General features: G+C 39.4%; 1 long non-coding RNA gene across 1 annotated transcript in view; it reads left to right on the forward strand.

The window, feature by feature from the left end:
- Positions 1-14,187, forward strand: part of LOC131519200 (uncharacterized) — a 53,589-nt gene extending 39,402 nt beyond the window's left edge. The window contains exons 2-4 of the long non-coding RNA XR_009265524.1: positions 1,568-1,649; positions 8,479-8,574; positions 13,848-14,187. This is a non-coding gene — a long non-coding RNA (uncharacterized LOC131519200). The remainder of the gene's footprint in view (positions 1-1,567; positions 1,650-8,478; positions 8,575-13,847) is intronic.
- The last annotated feature ends 887 nt before the right edge of the window (positions 14,188-15,074 follow it).

Below are 15,074 nucleotides of genomic sequence, written 5' to 3' on the forward strand. Positions count from 1 at the left end.
ACTCTTTTTTCCAGCTGCAGAGCAATTTGTGTGTGATAAATGGTACAGGAACATGTCCCTGGCAGCCAACTGGCCCCTCACCAGTTCTTTGCAAATACCAGCTAGAGACGGCTCTGGTCTTGTGCCAGGCTAGAGAGACGGCAAGAGCAAACCTTGCAGGTTCTTAATCCTCACAGGGGGCTCATCATACCTCTATAGCTGTTGTCTGGGGTCTGGATCTTGGTTGATGAATCCCTTGTGATTTTCCTTTGGAGAATCTATGAAGGAAATGTCATTCTCCCACTTCCCTCTAGCTGTACATGTCTGCTTTAACAGAGAATCGCTTTGCTTTCCTTCCTTTTCTACTCTCATCTCTTTGACTCAGAATGTTCTCTCCCACCGGTTACTTCTTGCTCCTAGAGGTATAAAAGACAAGTTTGGTTTTACAGAAACATCAGGAGGATGAATTAGGTCACTTGAGGGATCTAGACTAATAAATTGGAGTGTCTTAAAATCCACCTTACCTGTCCTTCCATCAAGCTGCATTATACTGAACCGGTCTAGGAAAGATAATGTATATAAATGACATGTTTAGCCCAATGACTGAGGGGTTATGTTACCACAGTTCATGGCTTTTGAGACTCAGACACTTTCACACTTTAATATTTCAGGATTTAAGAGGTATCTTTCTTATAATGCACATCACACATTAATTGGCAGTGTTATTTTTCTTTTTTGGTGGTAGATAAAATAGTGGTGTTTCTTACAATTGATGGAGTACTAGACTTCATTAAACAAGGCAGTTAGTTTTGGCCAGAATTGTCTCAGGTTTTTTTATAAGACTTTTTTAAAGAGAAGTTTTTGGTTTATAACAAATTAAAAGGGAGGTATAGAGATTTCCCATATACTCCCTGCCTCCATACATGCGTAGCCTCCCCCATTATCAACATCACTCACCATTTTTTTTTTTTTTAACCAAGGATGAACCTACATTGATACATCATAATCACTCAAAGTCCATGTTTACCTTAGGGTTCACGCTTGGCTTTGTACATTCTTTGGGTCTGGACAAATGTATAATGACTATATCCATTATTATAATAATACACAGAATATTTTTTACTGCCTTATTCATCCCCCCCTCCTGGGGCAACCAGTGATCTTTTTATTGTCTTCATAGTTATACCTTTTCCAGAATATCATATAGTTGGAATCATAGAGTATATAGCCTTTTTGAATTGGTTTCTTCCACTTAGTAGTATGCATTTAAATTTCCTCCATGTCTTTTTGTGGCTTGATAGCTCATTTTGTTTTAGCACTGAATAAAATCCTATTGTCTGGATGTACTGCCATTTGTTTATCCATTCACCTACTGAAGGACTTCTTGGTTGCTTTCACATTTGGGCAATTATGAATAAAGCTGCCATAAACATCCACGTGCAGGTTTTTGCGTGGACATGATTTTCAGCTCCTTTGGGAGCTGAAATCAGCAAGTGTGATTACTGTATCAAATGGTAAGAGTATGTTGTTTTTAAGAAACCACCGAACTGTCTTCTAAAGAAGTGTTACCATTTTGCATTCTTACCAGCAATCAATGAGAGTTCCTGTTGTTCCACAGACTCGCCAGTGTTTGATGTTGTCAGTGTTGCAGATTTTGGCCATTCTAATAGGTGGGTACTGGTATCTCGTTGTTTTAATTTGCATTTCCCTGATGACAAATGATGTGGACTATCTTTTCATATGCTTATTTGCCATCTGTTTATTTTCTTTGATGAGGTATCTATTAAGGTCTTTGGCCCATTTTTAAATTGCATTTGTATTTTTATTGTTGAGTTTTAAGAGTTCTTTATATATTTTGGGTAACACTCTTTTATCAGATGCTTCTTTTGCAAACATTTTCTCCCAGTCTGTGGCTTGTCTTCTAATTCTCTTGATAATGGTCTTTTGCAGACAGTAGTTTCAATTTTTAAAAAAAAAATTTTTTTTCAACGTTTTTTATTTATTTTTGGGACAGAGAGAGACAGAGCATGAACGGGGGAGGGGCAGAGAGAGAGGGAGACACAGAATCGGAAACAGGCTCCAGGCTCCGAGCCATCAGCCCAGAGCCTGATGCGGGGCTCGAACTCACAGACCGCGAGATCGTGACCTGGCTGAAGTCGGACGCTTTAACCGACTGCGCCACCCAGGCGCCCCGTCAGTAGTTTCAATTTTAATGAAGTCTGGCTTATTAATTGTTTCTTTTATGGTTTGTGTCTTTGGTGCTATATCCAAAAAGGCATCACTACACCCAAGGCCATCTAGGTTTGCTCCTGTGTTATCTTCTAGGAGTTTTATAGCTTTGCATTTTACATTTAGAAATAGAATGTATTTTGAGTTTATTTTTATGAAGTGTGTAAGGTCTGTGTGCATATCAATTTTTTTTTTTTGCATTTTTTGCATCCAGTTGTTCTAGCACTATTTGTTGAAGACACTATCTTTGCTTCATGGTATTGCCTTTGCTCCTTTGTCTAAGATCAGTTGACTATATTTATGTAGCAGTTTGTGTTTTTCAGTCAATTTTTTTTCTATTTGGTCTTAGTCATTCAGACTAATCTAGGAGCAAAATATTCTATAAGCAATCTATTTTTATTATTATTTTTTCAGCTGGGCATGGAGCCTAACATGGGACTTGAACTCACAACCCTGAGATCAATATCTGAGCTGAGATCGAGTCAGACACTTAACCAGCTGAGCCACCCAGGTGCCCCAATAGACATATTTTTAAATGTGTTTGTAATCATACTTATTATTTTGAATATATGTAGATAGATTTGTATGAAGGAGGAAAGGAGCCAGGAGTGAGAAATTTGGGGTTCTTGTCCTGATTTGGCTTTAGCTAATTGTAAGACCTCACATAAATCCTTGCCTTTTTCTCTCTTTTCTTGGCTATAAAATGACTTGTACGCAGTGATGGCAAATGTTTTGGTTTCATAGCTGCCTTTCCCCCCCATGGGTCATTATTCTGAGTCAAAAGCATGAGGGGGCTGATTAATATTTCCTCAGAGTGAGGTTATGTCACAGTGACTTGCCAGAACCTCTCAGGCTAGACCAAATTAGTCTTCTCTGTAAGATAATGATCCTACAACATGAGCATATAATAAGCATTCATGGCTATGGAGTGCCGACTGAGTGCTGGGTATTGCACTATCTGCTTGTTGTGATTGAATCGTGTCTCGCCAAAACCACTGAAATCCTAACCCCTGGTACTTATGGATGTAACCTTATTTGGAAATGGGATTTTTACAGATGATCAAGTTAAGATGAGGTCATGCTCAGCACAGAGCCTGATGCAGAGCTTGATCCCATGACCCTGGGATCATGACCTGAGCCAAAAATCAAGAGTCAGACACTCAACTGACTGAGCCACCCAGGCACCCCTAAAGATACCACCTTTCTAAAGGGCAGTTTGACAACATGTATTAAACGTCTTCAACTGTGAATATTCTTGGAGCGATTCTAATTTCAGAATTTCTTCTGCCCTTCAGAAATTGTTGGAGCTGGACAAAAAGATCTAGTTACACAAGTGTTTATTGTAGTATAATCTATAACGAGATTGGTTAATATGGTAGAATATTATGTGGTCTTTACAAATCCTGTTGCTAAATGAGAATTTTTAACTGTTTTTGGGTCATGCACCATTTTGAGAATATGGTGGAAACAACTCCCTTCTTGGGAAGAAGACACATAAGCACCTACCCAAATTTTGTGTGTAATTTCATAGAATTCATGGACTCTCTGAAGTCCATGCGCAGACTTGGGTTGAAGACTACTACTTTGTAATAGAGAGTAATAATTTGTGATATGGGGAAATAGTGGCAAAAGCACATATGTGCATAGTCACACGAGACTATTTATATATATAGTTGTTAGCTCTGAGAAATGTTGGAGCTTTTCCGTATTTCTTGGATTTTCCACTGGTAGAATGAATTATCTCAATATTATTTTTAAAGTTATCTTAATATGGAGTAAAAACTACATCGGAGGCTTAGAGAAGTTCCTGAGAAATGTAGAAAAAATTAAAAAAATGAAGAAAAGTGCAAAAGAATAATATTATGCTGCCTATGGTAATAGGTACTCCTATGAGGAGGCACACAACAGTTCTCTGTGCTCTTGGAACATTTAAAGGAAATGGTTATAATTTAAACTAAAGTTTATACTTGGGCAGGAAATAGAATTTCTTTTTCTGTCAGTGCTGTAAAATGCTTAGATGGGGCACCAAAGGACAAGTGGGACCTGTGTCCATGAAAATGCAAAAGGTGTAGTAAAAAATTATCAATCTTTTTGGTTTAAGAATTCCTCTCCCTGAAGACATGAAACAGAATCAGGTGATTTAGCTAGAGCCCTTTTGCTCCATTTGTCTATGTTTTTGAAGCAGGGAACGCTAGTACACAAGAGGGGGAAGCATCGCGGGTACTCAGCAGTCTGCTCCACCCCCACATCCTTTATTGAGGCCCCTTCTCACACAGCCATCAGCTGGACCTCTATTAATAAATATGGGCCAGCAGGGAAACTGGTGATCTAATTTCAGCAAAGCTGAAGTTCATTTTTATGCCTTAGCTTAATCCACATCATTAAGTGAAATATACAGCGGGGAAAATCTGGTCAAGTAAAGTTATCCTCCATGCTCCTGGTTATTAACATTAATAACTTCTCTGGAGGGAAGCACTCTGTTTTTTGGCCAGAATCTTCTGGAGACCTGGTGAATCTGTAGGGGAATTTCTCCAATCCACTCCAAAGGCTTGGCAATCATTTGACCTTGTTATTTCTTGTTTCCTATCGTGCTTACCATTCTTTTTATGAGTCCCGAGTACTTCTGCTAAAAGTATATACCTTATAGCAATTTAGTTTCTACAACAGAATGCACGAACTGGATATCATTGTAACACACACACACACACACACACACACACACACATGCACAAGCGCGCACACACACACACAGAGAAACATATACACATATTTATACTACATGTATAGATGTAGAAGTATGCAATAAAGTTTATGGATAGGAGCATGGGGTCTGTGGACAGACTTTCTGAGTTGGGCTCCTTGTTCTATCACAGCTCTGTGAACTTGGGCAATTTGTTTAACCTTAGTAAACTTTATCAAAATGGGTGTAATAATGGTTATCTTCCCGATAGGGTAGTGGTGATGATTAAATGCATTAATACATTATAATATTGCCTGTACTACAGTGCGTGTTTGTTAGCAGTATCAACACTTGCTGAGTGTCCGAAGGTTTATGAGAAATTCTCTGATTTATTGTCCCTCCCAGTTCCAGGTCATGAAATTCTTGCTTGTTCCTAAGGCCACAGAAACCAAGATCTCCTTTGGATATTACATACCTTTCCTAACACTAGCTTCTGTAGGGCAGATATGACCCCAATTGTCTCGACTGGTGCTTGGTTATCATGTTGACAGGATGACCCAAAGGCGATTCATGATGTAGAGCTCTCCTACCTTTGGGCACCCATGGGAATGGAGTCCTTCTACTTATTCCTAAGTTAACTTATTTGCCAAAGATACCTGAAAAAGAGGTTTCATCTTAGTTCCAGTCTGAGAACCACAGATTGTCTTGGAAGTGTAGAGTGTCTTTTCTGGTCCTTGGCTTCACTGTCTCATGAATCTAGTCGTGATCATCTCTTAATGTGCTCTCTGCCTTCCAGTAGGCAGCCTGAGTTCCTCTTGGGTGTTCTTGGAATCCCAGACTTTCTGACTTTTCTAGATGAGCTAGAGGAACTGGTTATATTGAGATGTTGACAAGGATAGTTCACAGAATCATGGATGGGTATCTCTCCCTTCACACAGAAGTAAAATTTCTAAAGTTGTATATAGATAAAATTTTTGTAACTCAAATATAAACTTGTTGGAGCAGTGTTCTTTTTTGGGGGTGGGTAAGGATTCTGCCATATTCTCAAATATGTCTGAAATATTTTAACCATTTTGATTTCCTGAAGGTTGTATATCCTGGATTTACTGGAACAGCACCTGCTTTATGTATTTCATTCTATTCAATAGAAGTGATTTATTAAATCCACAACCAGAGCAACCTATTTAGCCTTCCACATTGATGTAAATCAAAACCAAAACAAGAACACACCTTTCATGGGCCCCAAGTTCTGATATTTGGTTCTGAAAATATGGCCTTTTGGACCCACAGCCCTTCTGGTTTCACAGGTTTCTCAAAATTGCTACTTAGAAAAAGAGGCCAACATGGTTTGGGAGTCTGACAGTCTCCTCTGAGGTGAAGACAGTGCTTTACTTTTCATACAGGGCATCTCGGATTGAACGGCTCCTTTGGCACCGTTCATCGTGGTGCACTGGGCCCTCTGTACCACGATTGTTGGCTTGTTGGCTCTTCCATCTGTCACAGACAACCAAGAGCAAAGTTTGAGTGATCCTGCCATTGTTTATCCCTGGCTCCTCCTTCCTCTCCATTTCCCAAGGCTGCTCCACTTCCTCCACTGGTTAGCTTCCTCACCTGGGAAACTTCAAGTCCTTACTGAGTGTCTGTCCCTAGTCAAAGGAAAACTCTGGAAAGCTCTGTTCTTTTTTCTTCTAAAGAAGATTGGAGGGGCTCCTGGGTGGCGTGGTTGGTTAAGCATCTCACTCCATCTCTGCTCAGGTCATGATCTCACAGTGAGCTCGAGCCCCACATCAGGCTCTGCGCTGACAGCGCAATGCCTGTTTGGGATTTTGTCTCTCCTTCTCTCTGCCCCTCTCCAGGTTGCTCTCTCTCTCTCTCTCTCTCTCTCTCTCTCTCTCTCTCTCTCTCTCCCCCCCCCCCAAATAAATAAATAAACAAAGAGGATTGGAGAAGCCATCTCTGTGTTGTGTCAAGTGTACGTTTGGCCTGAAGTGCCCCAGTTGTCTAATCTGAGAAGTCTAGAGCTCATCATTCATTTTTGTGTCTTTGGGCTGACAGTTCTTTAGCTGGTTTTGACCTTAGGCTAGAAAAGTAAATTACAAAGGATTTAATAGTGCAAATAATAACTTTAATGATGTATAGAAAGGACACCTTGATGGATGAAAGAAGACCTTTAGGGCCAACCTGATCCCTGAAGTTAGAGGGAGAAAAGAGTTGGGTCAGGTCAAGTGTTTTTAATCTTTCCAGATCAGAGTTCTGGTTTTGTGAACCCTCTTATGGTTCATAAGCTGTATCTGCTCTAAAACATTTTAGGAATCTTAGCACAAAACCTTCTCTAATAGGCTTCAGAGTTGTCTCAGACTAATTTTCCTTAATTAGATATAATGGATTGTCTGATGAACTATATGACTCTCTGGTCTGGCGGAGGTAATTAGCCATGAATGATTGTACTTGGCCATTTTTTTTTTTTATTATGCTGTTGTGCCGATTATGTTTTTATTTTTCACAGCTACCATTTGAAGAAGCCTAAAGACTTTACTGAAGTAAATACTGTGTTTCTTTTCTTTTAAAACACCTATTTAAAATCAGAACACCTTTTTTTGAGGTCTGCCACATTATACCCCCTCCACCCCTGTGCCCCACTTCACCCCTAGTACTCACTGGTTGTATGATCCTGACAAATCACTCATGCTAAGTCTGTTTTATCAGCTATATAATGGGACTAATAATGATCCTCACAGGGTTAGATGAAATAGTATCACAATACTGTATTTAATAAATAATGCTATTTCATGTGCTTTATAAAAAATAATAATGAGAATCTCCAAAGCTTGCATAAGCAATATTTTTCAAACAGTGGGTTGCAGCCCATTACTGCATCCTGAAACTTATTTACTAGGTTGAGATTACCAGTTAAAAAAAAAAGCAAAATAGAGTGGGATAGAAAACATAAGTATTATGCTCACAGGTAGTAAGGACAAGTGTTTTCACTGAGGGTTGTGAAGTGAAAGTTTATGTATAATGTTGTGATTTTAATGTGTTTTTTATTGTGCACGAAGGGCACTGATGTTTGAGAGCTACTGTTTGGGATTTTGTCTCAAAATGGAGACGTTATCGATGGAAACATAAAATTTTGAGCAATTTTATCCACTAGTTTTCCAGCTCCCTTCCTCTGAATTCTTACTGAAGAAAAAAAAAATCAGTATTTTGAAGTCCTAGACCCGCAGAATCTTAATCAGATACATTAACTGATAATTTTGAAAGCACAGTATTTCTGCCTTTAGCAGACACTGCTGCCCACCTAATTGCTAAGGTCCCACATCTCTTTCTTCCTTACTGCCATCTTGGGGGCACTCTCATAAAACTCAGGGAAGACTGCCATTATCTTCAGTTACAGGGATAAATCCTGACAGCTCTAAGGCAATTTTAATGGTTTCATTTTCGTTGATGGTGATTAATTTTGGAATGGACATGTGACATAGTTCCCGCCACGAGATGCTAGGACTGTTCTCCTGAGGCGCTTCTGAGAATGGTTTCCTTGCAGATAAAAACAAGTCATAGGAAAAGATTCCCTCCTTTTCTTTCTCTACTAGATGTGTCATTCGGTAAAGCCTGGGTGTGTGACAGACAACAAGGAACTATTTGAGGACATCCCAGTGGATGGCAGAGCTGAAAGAATGGAATAACGGGTAAGGTATTAAGTCCCAAATTTTATTCACCCTGAAGCTAGTCTACATCTACCTTTGACTTCTTTCTAAATGAGATAATACACATTCTTTGTGATTTAATCCATTTTATGTCAGAGTTTCCTGTTGACTTGCAGCTGGAAATCCCATAGCCAATACACCCAGAGCAACATTTTGATTATGTTCCTAAGAAATGTAACCCCTGTCACTGCATATCCTTGGAATATTTTGAGTTCTGTCACATGGCCATTTACAACCTGAGAGCCAGGTGTGAGTCAGAAGGTTCTCTATCATCCTCTTTTAAATCATTATTCCTCACTTTCTTTGGAGTCCTTTCTCTATAGAGGTTGTTGGTATAGGTGTGTGAGGGAAAGAGATTCTTAACACTTCATGTTGGTATTGTGCTTTGTACCTTTTGAAATTATTTTATATCTATTTTTATTGAACATTCATTAACATATCTATTATCGAACACCTACAAATGCTGGAGGGGTAGGCATTTGGACATACAGTGGTAAGTATGTTCAACATAGTTTGCCTTCCCTGTGAACCTAAAAACAAGGTATTCTCAGTAACTTTGTAAAGTAGGGCAACTTTTATTAAATGTATTGTTTTGTGCATTTATTCATTAATTCACTATGTTTTTGATGAGATTCTGTGTACATGGCAGTACGTCAGGGAATGCAATGATAAACAAAGCAGACATGATTCTTGCCTACTCTACTGTAGCTCTTCCTGATCATTTTGTGAGGTGGTAAATATTATGAATTCATTCACTCAATAAATATTTATAAAATGCCTTCTGTGTGTAGACAAAACTGAAGCCAGAGGTGAAATGACTTAACACGCATCATACTAGCTACTGAGAAAGCTCAATCTAGCACACAGAAATCTGTGATCCAAGTGACCTTCTCACTTGATCACATTGTCCCTTAGTACCAAGTACAATGAGAATTACTTCCTAAGAACACCTTGCTCAATCTTTAAAAGAATTGGCATCAACGTTGTCTTCTCAAACAAGGCATAGAAAATTAAGCTGGAAAATTCCTCTCAACTTTAAATGTAACCTTTACTTTTATATCCTAGGGGATGAAGCTAGCCCAAATATTTTTAGTTCAAAAGACTGGGGTTCCATCAAAATGGAAGGTTTGCAAATGAATAAATAGGAGTATTAGGGTCCTTAGAGAAGAGTAAAAATTCTAGAATTTATGAAGGAAATAGCTCTTCACTGTAAGTGGATATTTGTCTGTATTGTATTGCCTCAAAGAGCCCATGTTTTGTATCTCTCTGTGTCATGGGACTTCCTGTGATTGTGTTATTTGTGCCTTTCTTCTCTTCAAATCTTTCTTTAGATTCCTTACTTTTTCTAAAGTGCCTGGCCCTATCTAATATCTCTGACTCAGATCCTGATTCACAAGGACAGAAAGCATGCTTTAAGGCATAAATATAGGGCATTTAATGCCCAAGATCCTAGAAGTGTTGAAGTAACATAAATTCTCATCATTTGGAAACAAGGTTAGAAAAGACCACTTTCTGATATGGTAACTACCAAGCATTAATACACCATGACATTAGTTACCTAGAGGAGATATTCCTAGGAAATAGTGTATGTTAAGACGGACAATGATGAAAACAAAACCAAAAAGATTGAATAAATCAAAGAAAAAAAGAAGCTAAAGAAAGTAGTAAGGGATAAGCAGAGAACATGGAGTTAAGAAGATCATCTTTGAACTTCGAAATGACTTGGTCCTAGGAAGTAAAGGTGGTGTCCCAAGGAGGTCTTGCTCTTCTGATGTGCATATGGATTCCAGGTGGCTCTGGGAGGGTGAGAAAGCCTGTGGAAGGGAGCTGATAGGGAAGCTTCCCATCAGTTGATTGGTTCTCTTGGAATCATCTGTCCCTGCTCAGAATATGTATAGAATTTTATCCTCTAATGGTATTGTAACATTCTACTTTGCAGTGTAGTTATCAATTGAGTGAATGCCCTGCCTGGCATCTTTTAGACTGTAGTCTAAAAGGATTGGTGCATTCTTAGTTCTGTTCACCTATTTATAGCTCCAAACATAATTCCTGGTATATGGCAGACAGTCAATGAATGTTCTTGAATGTTCAATCAATGAAATGGAACATGGGTGTGAGTGTGAATATAACTCAAGCATAGAGGTGAAAAGTTGAAATGCGTCATTCTATTTTTATTTCATTTAACTTCCCGAGTGGTTGTTGCTTTTCTTGTTGCAGTATTGTTACCTCCCAATTTAGCAAATAATCAAATAGTGCAATATTGGAAAGCTAGTTTCCTAATGGAGGCAGAGAAATATGAAAGCAACAAGACAGTGACAAAACGATCATCAGAGGAAAACCCGTTATTTGAATCTGTTTGTTTTGTAAGACAGTTACCATAGATTTCTTGGATATGTCCCTGTATATAAGCCAGAGCGCACACACACACATTTTGGTTTGTACCCAGTGAGAAATATGCCCATTTTTATGGAAAATGAAATCAGTGTCAAGGTTACAAATAATTTTCTGTTTGAAAATAGTAGCATCAATGTGTTCTTGCATAGCCGACCTCCAAACGGATTGTGAACATGAAGAGCTTGGCCCAAAATGCCTGAGCTTGAATCTCATCTCTGCCTCTTACTAGCTCCATGCCAAGTTATTTAACCTCTCTGTGCCTCCGTTTCCTAATGCATAAATTGGAAATGATGATAGCTCTGCCTCACAGGGTCCCTGTGAGGATTTAATGAGTTAATATATGTTAAGTTGTTAGAACAATGCCTGACTTATTATAAGTGTTGACTATTATTATTAACAATCAAACATTACTGATAATATCAAGATTTAATAAAATATTAATAGATTAAAAAATTTAGAGCCACTGCATTTTGTAGTATTAACAAGTATTGACCAAGAAAATGCACAATTAATTAATTAAAAGCTTTTAAGCTCTTAAAAATTATGCTTTTATTTTTTATTAATTTTTAAACATTTTTTTAAAGTTTATTTTTGAGAGAGAGAGAAAGAGAGAGAGAGAGAGCGTGCACACGGAAGTGGGGGAGGGACAGAGAGAGAGGGAGACACAGAATCCCAGGCAGGCTCCAGGCTCTGAGCTGTCATGGGGTTCTAATTCATAAACGACAAGATCATGACCTGAGTTGAAGTCAGTGCTTAACCAGCTGAGCCACCCAGCTGCCCCTATAAATTATGCTTTTAAATAAACTTGTATTTTATTAATCAATGGCATTTATATATACATTTGAAACATAACAGTACTGGACATTTATGAATATATGTGGATATACTTGTTTGTGGCATTGTGTGTGCATGTGTGTGTATGGCATTGTTTATTCAGTCTTTGCATGAAGCACAGTAAGTATATGACTTTGTGGCCCTTGAGGGATCCATGATATGTGCAGTCCTCAGTTTGGGAGCCATTGGCTTCCTAAACCTAAATGCTCACTCTATATATCAGTCATACAGATCAGTGCAGATCTTTTTCCTAAAAGATATTAGGTTAAGAATTGATTAAGAATCAAGTACACTTAAACATGGTTTAACCAACAGAACCGGGCTAGGATCTCCCTTAGGCTAGTGGAATTCACTCTATGGTTCCAGGGATCTCGTGGATCTGCTGGAGATTAGTGAAGGAAGAACCAAGGGCAATTTTGTGATTGGAGATAATGTAGACAGCAGACTGATTAAAAGCGCACAGCAACTCTGTGAGGAAGGTGGTATTATTGTTTCTTTTTATAGGTAAGAAAACTGGAGCTCAGAGAGGTTCAGTGACTTGCTGAAAGTCTTACGGTAGAGCTGAGATCCAAATCTGAGATTGGCTGTCACTAGGGCAACATATTTTTATGCTACAGTCCTTCCAATAATGGCTCTCATTTTAAGATAACCTCAGGATTGTGCAGGGTTTTTGTTATATTTTTATTTTGCCTGACCCCTAGCACACATCAATGCAATGCAATGCAATGGGGCGCCTGGCTCAGGTCAGGATCTCAGCTTGTGAATTCGAGGCCTGCATCAGGCTCTGTGCTGACAATGTGGAACCTGCTTGGGATTCTATCTCCCTCTCTCTCTTTCCCCTCCCCTGCTCTCTCTCTCAAAATAAATAAACTTAAAAAAAAAAAAAGATCGAGCCTGCTTAAATGGCTGTGGGCATGGACCTAAGTCTCCACTACAAAGGTGGTGATGGTACAGCTGATGAAGAGAGTAAGAAAGAGGCCATTCCAAATGGTTTGTTTTTCAAAGAAGGGAATGGAGGTAGATAAGGAAAAACCCTATCAAAATCAAGTAGTGCATATCCAAGGAGTTATAAGGGAGGGGAAGGCAGGTAGGCTCACAGAGACACAAGGAAAAGAAGGAGGCTAATAGCCAATATGCATCCATCCTGTTGGGGGGGAGGGAGCTTTTTGATGTAGGGTGGAGTGGGGGAATATGGGAAGGACAGGTGACCCTTAATGATTAAATCAGTTCTTTACCTTTTTTAGCCGCTCCATGTTCTAGGATGACATTTGAGTGTCTGATCTTGTCTTAGACCAATGTTTGTTTGTTTGTTTGTTTGTTTTAAGCTGTTTATCCCTTATTGCTGGCAGCTGGCTCATGGTCCCCCTCTCTTCTATACCTCTTACTCTCCAGCCCGTTTTTGGATTTTCTGCCTTTGATGATTCCAGAGGACACTCTCACATTACTTTATCTTATTAAATGTTATTCCTGTGAATGAGGTTTATTAAGCTCCTTCCCTTCATCTCCAATCCTCTTGCTGAGTTCCTGGTGACCTAACAGTAAGTGAAAACGAGTGATTGCTTATTGAGCAATCAGTGCCTACTATGTGTTAGGCACTGAGAAAACCATGCTCAATGAAACAGAGTCCCTCCCTTAAAGAACTAATATCCTCTTATGGAGGCGACTTTGAAGGGGGGAAAACAAAACTGCATATAATACAGTGTAAGAATATAACGTTAAGAATATGTGCAATGCTGAATGTGAACCCCCTTATGCCAATGGAGTCCATTCAACCTTAGGGAAATTTTCCTTGTCTGAGAGGTCCTTGTAGGTCATTACCTGGCAGCAGGGAGAATGGAAATGGATGAGTCAGGGACTGTGAAATGATTCCACCTTTTCAGTGAACAGTGGACTATGTCAGCCCAGAGTTGGCCTCTGTATGGAAGTGCAGAAGAAACAAAAGGTACAATATGTGAGATAATTATGCTTTCCCATCGTAAAGAGTAAATTTCTTAATACTGTCTGCACTTCTTCCTCTCCTTATTTAGATTAAAATTGGGTGAGTTAGTCTCAAAAATTTTTTGGAAGAGGATTTAAAAAGAAACTGGATGAAAATCTGTCTGGAAGCTAGTTGGGAGATTATTTTGAAGAGATGATGGTTCCTGGAGCCCGGCTCCTGATTGCTCAAGGAAGTACCTGAGAATAATGAACAGTAACGTTGGGACAGAAGAGAAGCTCAACCCAGAAGTGTTGTTCTGAGTGCCTGGACCCTCCCTGGCAGGAGCAGTTGACCCAAGAGAAGATTTTGCAAATAGGAGGAACCAAAACTTGGCACCAACTTTTGGAAACACAGGTTAACTGATGCCAAGAGATTCAAAATGAAAATGCTTCAGGGGGCGCCTGGGTGGCGCAGTCGGTTAAGCGTCCGACTTCAGCCAGGTCACGATCTCACGGTCCGTGAGTTCGAGCCCCGCGTCAGGCTCTGGGCTGATGGCTCGGAGCCTGGAGCCTGTTTCCGATTCTGTGTCTCCCTCTCTCTCTGCCCCTCCCCCGTTCATGCTCTGTTTCTCTCTGTCCCAAAAATAAATAAAAAACGTTGAAAAAAAAATTAAAAAAAAAAAAAGAAAATGCTTCAGGATAAAAATTTGCTAAATACTAGGAAGACTCAACCTACCTTTGGGAAGCCATCTAACTGTTAAAGTATCTCTATGGATTTCAAAGTTAAGGAATGACACAAAGGAGGGATATTAAAGTGTTATGTAAATATGCCCCTGTTAGAGTAGGATGTCAATGAAAAGTAACCAAAAGACTGACAGAAAAGACAAGACGGTGGGTCTTTTCTCTTAGCTTCCTTCCCTCCCCTCCCCTCCCCTCCCCTCCCTTCCCCTTCCCTCCCCTTCCTTTCCCTTCAAATGGAAATTGAATTTCCTGAGATGGGAACTTGCAAAATCTCTGAAGTCCCCAAGTAACAGTGTTGACTCAAGATCCAGAAATAGTGGGAAAGGAAAACTGTCCTGGGAAAACCCTTGGTCTACCTGTGCATGGATGGGACAGTTGCTTCTGGGCTGTCTTCATAAGAGGAACTATATAAAATATGAATCAACAAAGATACAACTAGCTCGGGCCCAGGCACTGTTTTAATGCTTGTTATTTATGCTGAACCAGAAGAAACTGTGATCTGGAATTTTGGGGTGGTGGAGTTCCCAGAGCTGTGAATGGTGTCACTGCAATTTGATAAATATTTATTGAATATCTGTGTCCGTCAGCACTATGGA

Source organism: Neofelis nebulosa, chromosome 8, assembly GCF_028018385.1.
Source record: "Neofelis nebulosa isolate mNeoNeb1 chromosome 8, mNeoNeb1.pri, whole genome shotgun sequence".
Lineage (NCBI taxonomy): Eukaryota > Metazoa > Chordata > Mammalia > Carnivora > Felidae > Neofelis > Neofelis nebulosa.